The sequence below is a fragment of the Sciurus vulgaris genome, assembly GCF_902686455.1.
Source record: "Sciurus vulgaris genome assembly, chromosome: 2".
NCBI lineage: Eukaryota > Metazoa > Chordata > Mammalia > Rodentia > Sciuridae > Sciurus > Sciurus vulgaris.
The window spans coordinates 186,107,157-186,113,895 of NC_136462.1; the positions used below are offsets into that span (position 1 = coordinate 186,107,157).

The following is a 6,739-nucleotide window of genomic DNA, read 5'->3' on the forward strand; positions in this document are numbered from 1 at the left end:
ACAACAACAGCAAATGAGATAATATGAAGAAAAGCACTTCAAACTTTAAAAAAATAGACAGCATTTAAGAGATGTCACCTGTGAGGGGGTCCGCAGCCCTCAGCCCATTCGTTTCCTGTAGTTGGGCTTCTCTCAGAAGATCGAGGCCTTTGAGTGTTGGTTTCAGGGGTCAAGAGAACCAAAACAGGGGACTCCAGGACCCCAAGGACAGGAAGACCCAGGGACAGAGCCCACCAGTCAGAAGGCACTGGCCCGTGTCTCCCTGGAGCTACGCAGCAATGATTCAGGAAAAGGCTGACAAGGATATTAGCAGTGTGGGTTTTTTTTAAATCCCGAGTCCAGAGAAAATGCACGGTCAGGAATAAAGGCGCCCAAGAGAGCAAGGAGAAAGAGAAATAATCAGAATTAGCCAGCGGGCTGGCAGCAGGAACAGGGGAAAGCAGCCCCACAGAGGGCTGGCAGCCGCTCCGGGACCCCTGGCCAGGAAGTGTCCAGGGAGTGGGCAGGCTCGGACAGGCATGCAAGGGAACCTGGGCAGACCGGAGCCCAGCGAGCAGGCAGCATGGAGGAAGGGAAAGAAGCCGTCACGAGGTGAGTCCAGCACCCCAGGGCTGTTGTGCACCCTTCTGGGCCCCTCCAGTCATGAGGAAGTGCAAAGGGTACGTTGGCGAAGGCTTGAGTTCTCTGCTCCGCATGGTCCACTGGGCTCTAGATGTGGACACTGGGTTGGGGGGCAGCCAAGAGGCCACTCAGACACTGCAGAAAGGCTGCACGGGACTCTCCAGGCAGGACTCTGCACACATACCTTCCAAGGCTAAAATGAGACATGGATGATGGAGACTGTGGCCCAGGGGAGTCATGGGGTGCTCCTCCTCTGGCAGGTGAACAGGGTGTATTAGGGTATTCAGGTAGGTGGTCCCAGGACCTGCTGTGAGAGCAGAAATGGAGAGGATTTTGATGAGCCGGGCCAGAGAAATCCTTTTATAGGGGCAATGAGACCGACTTGGTTCCTAACTGAAACCTGCTTCTTACAAGTCATTTATCTAGCGGATTGCTTAAGAAGCCTTGGTCCCGTGTGTGTGTGTGTGTGTGTGTGTGTGTGTGTGTGTGTGTGTGTGTTGGGGGAGGGCAGAATTAATACATCAGCCCCTGATCCCACTGCAGATTCCAAATTAATGGAGTATAAATTAATGACAAACAGAACGTGCGTGGTTTCCAACACCCCTGACTCAGTCCTTGGGCAAAGTGCTTCCCCGAGCTGCTGCTCAGTGAATTGAACACAGAGAGAGAGAAACGGTATTGCATGTCCCCGAGCCACCCTTACTATAGTGGAGACCACGACACCCATCAGTCCAACTTTTGTATTATGAGAGGCCTCGCATTGAGGATTTGATAGCATCCATGTTGAAAGCACAATTATTCAAAATTAAATTTTGGATGTGTTTAAAGCATTCATTTGCTGACTGAAATATTTATTGCACCAGTTTTGGTGATCCTGTTTGGTCTTTTTATTCTTCCCTATTTGAATATACCAGGAACCCTTGATAAATAAAAATTCTCAGGGCATCTCTTACCCTCTGACCTCTGGAACCTCATTCCTGGTTACCATCACGTCGATTCCTTTCACCCACAACTGGAGGTAAATTGGGATCTTAGAATTCCAGGTGAAGCAGAGAAGGGGAAGAGGATTGTTTCCCTGGGATATTGCTGATGTCCAAACCTCTCTGTGAAAAGCTCCAAATTACACGTACTGATGGAGAGAGCCCGGAAGATGTTCCCAAGAACCACCTCGTTCCCTGCCTTACTCTCTCCCATCAAGCCGGGCAGTGCCTGCTGCCTCGGGGTCCCTCTTGCACTGGTCCTCCTCCCTGGGGTGCCAGGTCAAGGCAGAAATCACCTGGACCTCTCACCTCCCCACCCGACTCTCTCTGGGTCACCTATGTGAACATCAACCCCAAACCCAAATCACAACCCCCCAAATTTAATTTATTTCTACCTAAACAAGTTCTTTTATCATAAAGCAATAAATTTGTCTTGGTGCTAGCAATTTGTTGCGGGTGACATAACATTGCAAATTGATTAATCGCTACTGTACGCCGCAAAATGAGAAAAGCAAGGAATTATTATGAATAGCGTCCGTCTTTTACGGGAGGGATTCATTATTCAAAAGTGCTCGCTGGTGCTTACATGTGCCCTCGGTGCAGATTACATCCATTTGCAGACTTCCCACATCATGCTTACACAAATCAACAAACGTGCATTTATTAAGACATAGAATGAAAGCTATTTAAAAGTGAAAAATGGCCTTTTGCGTTACTTTTCTTCGAAGAAGGCAGATCTGGGTGGGATGTTCCTGGGAAGCAGCCTCACAGTGATCACACGCAGGTCTCTGGGTGGTGTGCATGCTGGTGGCTCAGGCAGGCACTACCAAAACTGCCTGCTCTGCCTTCGATGGCTCCAGTCTCAGAAATAACTCACCAGCAGTTCTGGAACCCTTGATCTGGCTCAGGAGACCAGCCAGCAGCCATCTCTGCCTGCCAGGGAAATACAGAGGGAGAGAGTTCTCCATCCTCTGAAAATGAGCTTCCTTGTAGTCCCCTGGGAAAGGGAAGGAGACAAATCTGAATTGAACACCAACTCTGTACCAGACACTATCCTGAATGCTTTCCTTGGTTTACTAGGGCAAGTCTGTTTACCTCCCTGAACCTCATGGGGGGTAAGTTGTAAAGATCAAGTGCATTGACACATGTACAGAAAGCGCATAGTAAATGCTCAATACATGTTAGCTATTATCACCATGATGATTTTAATTATATTCAAGGTCAGTGTTATTACTACCATTTCACAAATGGGGAAACTGAGGTTCAGTAAGGTTGTAAGAATGCCCAACTCACACAATGAGGAAGAGATCAGGGCTGAGCTTCAGTTTAGAATCTGGCTCTAAAACTTTACGTGTTTTTTGTTTGTTTGTTTGTTTTACCAAGCACCACACGGCCCTCAGCAGCCAAAATGGGGCATATTTACTGCCCCTAAAATAATGGAGGAGGCCACACACACACAACCCACTCTTCAGCTGGCTGCTCTTCGCCTTCAGGTGTTCCAGAGAGGACTTTTGAGAGTCTGGAGACTTTATGACCTGCCCCTAACTGTTCCCACATCAGTAGAGTCTCATCCTCCTCTAAGCCTGGTCGCTTCCTTCCTCTTGTCCCATATCGGGGACACTCCCAGTGAAGGCTGACGGGCAGCTCACAGCTCCAGTATTGATTACTCCGGCTGAACTCATGCTTTGCTTAAAAATAGACTGAGATCTCAACTTTCACATTCTAATTAGATTTTGAAGCAACTTTTATAAAATGAGAAGGCCTGCATTATTTCTCTACTGCACAGAAGGCCATTAACCACTCCACAGCCAGACTAAGTCCCTTTTAATCCCTGCTATCCCCCATCAGACAGAGAACTTACTCACCCTCTTCCGAGAAAGCGCACCGAACCGCAGGCCCGTCCCCAGGTGCCCAGAAGCCAGGGATGGTCGGGTTACAAGCCTGGGCATATGGCTGAAACTGAGAGTTGGCCCCCGTGAGCACACCTCAGAAGACGATTCTCAGGGGATGTTCCTCAGGTCACCTGCACTGAGATCCCCCCCGGGGTTTATACACTGTGCAAACTCTGGGTCTCCCCTGACCTGCTACAGAATCATCTGCAGGTGGGGCCTGGCAATCCGATAATGTACAATTTTTTTTCCACACTCACATTTGTGAACTATTGTCCCAAGTACTTCTCACACTCCCTGCCCAGTTTGATGCCACTCGATTGAATCATTGTTTACTGTAAATCCTGGTTGACTCACTGATGTGCTTCATTTTGTGACGAGGAGACAGAACCTAAGAAGGTGTTTGCTCTCTTGAGTCCTGGTTGATTCCTTTTCCATCAGCTTTCCCCACCTGAAGTCCCTCAAGGCACCCCTGGGCTCCCAGCAGGACCTCGGTACGCAGGCCAGCTAGACCAGGCGTCACTTGCAGGATACTCTGAAAAGCTGCCCAGTCTGCAGTCAAGGGAGCAGATTTCCACATGTAGTGGAAGTAATGAGAGCAACACAAGATAGTCCTGGGCTCTGTTCACAAGAGTCAAAGGTCCAAGTTGTCCGGTACCTCTGTCCCTTTTTGTCGTTATCACAGTCACTACTTTTTTGTGCCCTTGAGTGTAGTCATTTTCAAATGTCAGCATGCATCAGAATCACCTGGAAAACTTGCTAAGGCCCAGAAGGCTGGGCCTTACTTCCCAGCCTTCTGACTCAGAAGGTCTGGGTGGGGCCTGAGAATTTGCATTTCTAACAAGTTCCCAGGTAGGACTGCTAGTCCAAGATCAGATTTTGAAACTCTAGATTCTAAGCTCCAGTACATAGTAGGAGCTCAATTTGTGTTGAAAGAATGCATGAGTGGGAAAATGACTGAGGAAATTAGAGCAACAGCTTTGCGAGCCCTCTAAATGGGATTCCTCACTCTACTTTCCCTGGGTTCCCAGCATCTGCCGGACATGGGTAAGAACACTCAAGAGGACCACGTGTCCTGGGACAGGACAGAGTTTGTGACTGGAAGGTCAGGAAGCTATGCAGGGAGCCAGGAAGCCCATTCTGGTCTTGCTGAGGGTAACGGCAATTCTTCCCATCTCCAAACACTGCCCAGCACATCCTAGCTGGGTGACTCAGTCTTAGCCCTCAGACTCAAAAGAGCCTCTGTTCCTCTTTTGTGAAGTTGGGCATTGATCATTTTCTCTCGAGTATCTACAAGAATTCAAGGAGACTGTGCATGAAAAGGCCCAGTAGCATCTGGCCCAGGTTGGGGGCCCGGTAGATGCCTGTTCCCTCGTTCATTCCCCACAACTCCCAAGTCCTGTGAAATGAGTCCCAGAGATGTTTCGGGAGTAATGAATTCCCTCATTTCAGCTGAACCACCCGTGGTCCTGGTTTTGTGGAGATGTGTGGTGGAACATTCTAAATTATTGTTTTAAGCAGAAGCTTCATTCAAATATCCATTTCCCTGTCAAGTTAATTTTGTTTCAATGTATTTTCAGGTGGGTTTTGACTGGGAGCATAGATAGTACGTAAACAGAAGAACATTGTGTTTTGGGCCTGTTCTCTGAGGAATGGGGAGTTGATAGGCAGGGGAGGGAAGTTTGGGGATTACCATAGACAAGAATCCCCACTTCCCAGTCATGCCTGGCTGGTGTCACATCTCTGAGGTTTAATTCTCTTCACTTCATGTCTGTCTGCAGACAATGACTCCTTATCACTCCTCAAATGCCCTCTCCAGCCAAGGACGTATTTTCTGGGGACCCCCAAGAACACAGCCTTGTATCCAGTGTTCAGTTAGCCTGGAGCCAAGACCTCCAGGGAATCGTCTCACCTCCCTCTTAACACCTAAAGACTTCCGAGTGCATTTCTTAAGAACAAAGACATTCTCTTATAGACATAATACAATGATTGAGATCCAGAATTTAAAATACATGCAATACTTGTATCTACTTTGTGGTCCATATTCAAATGTTGTCAGTTCTCCCAATGATGCTTTTGCTAGCCATTTATATTTTCCATTCAAGTGTCAACTCAAAGACCACACATTGCATTTGCATGCCATGTCTCTCCTAACTCCTTCTTTCTGGAACTAGTTCCTAGCTTATCTCTGTTCTTCATGACCTTGACATGTTTGAAGAGTCTCAGCCAGTTATTTTGTAATAGAGAACTCAGTTTGGGTTTGTCCGATGGTGCCTCGTGGTTAGATTCTAGTTAAGCATTTTTGGTTGGCCTGCTGTGGACACAATGTTGAATCCTCAGGGCGTCCTCTCTGTCCTGTTGCTGGTGATGCTGACATCAATCACTTGGATAAGGTGGTCACCCCAGGTTTCTCCTCTGTGAAGACATTATTGTCACTGTATGATCCATAAGCAAATTGTGGGGAAAGATCTGAGGTGATATAAGTGACCCAGTCATTTTACTCTCTATTGATGATCCTTGTATGAATCAGTTATTGCAAAATGGTGACTTTTCCAAATCCACCGGGTCTTTCTTAGAGCGCGCATTATCTCGTTCCCAGCTGTCTTCGTACCATAAAGGAGAGTATTCCAGTTCCACCATCTGCTTATGTTCATTTGCTCACTGTTAGCAGGGTGGACCACAGATTCTTCATCTGGGCAGTGTGCTGTCATCCACTGTCACTGATATTATTTGATGCTTGAATCGTATGATCTCGCTGACTCCTCAGGACAACTGGGTGCTACGGCTACTATTCTCGGACGTCCAGACTTCCACCTCAGGTCCCATAGCTCTGGCAGTCAGTTAGTGGGACCCTGCTTCTCGACTTCCAGCACTGGCTCTGTTCCTGGAAACACTGCTTTTCCCACAGCTCTCAGTGGGCACGGTGTCCTTGCTGGGGAGACAGGAACCCTCACACGGCAGCATCAACCAGCCCTGATTTCCCACAGGCCCCGCGAGAGAGTGCCAGCAGGGTGGCGACTTCCCTGACACTGTCTTGCTCTTTCTGAGGCGGCTCAGCTCGGAGGCTCGGAGGCCAGTGCCTTCATCTGTAAAATAGGTCAGCTTCTTGGGATGTCTATCGATAGGCTGCCTCCCAAGAACTCTTGGCGGGGCCACGTTTTAAATCACTAAGACCAACTGCATCCATTTGGCCAGCCCTGAGCACACCATCCAACAAGTACTTTTTAAGCACATACTGTGTGTCAGGCC

At 48.2% G+C, this 6,739-nt stretch overlaps 1 long non-coding RNA gene across 5 annotated transcripts in view; it reads right to left on the minus strand.

Annotated features, from left to right (window-relative positions):
* The window catches only part of LOC306653866, an 85,147-nt gene extending 80,911 nt beyond the window's left edge, over positions 1 to 4,236 (minus strand). For all 5 annotated transcript variants that reach the window (XR_013761804.1, XR_013761805.1, XR_013761806.1 and 2 more), the window contains exon 1: positions 79 to 4,236. This is a non-coding gene — a long non-coding RNA (uncharacterized lncRNA). The remainder of the gene's footprint in view (positions 1 to 78) is intronic.
* Between the last annotated feature and the right edge of the window lie 2,503 nt (positions 4,237 to 6,739).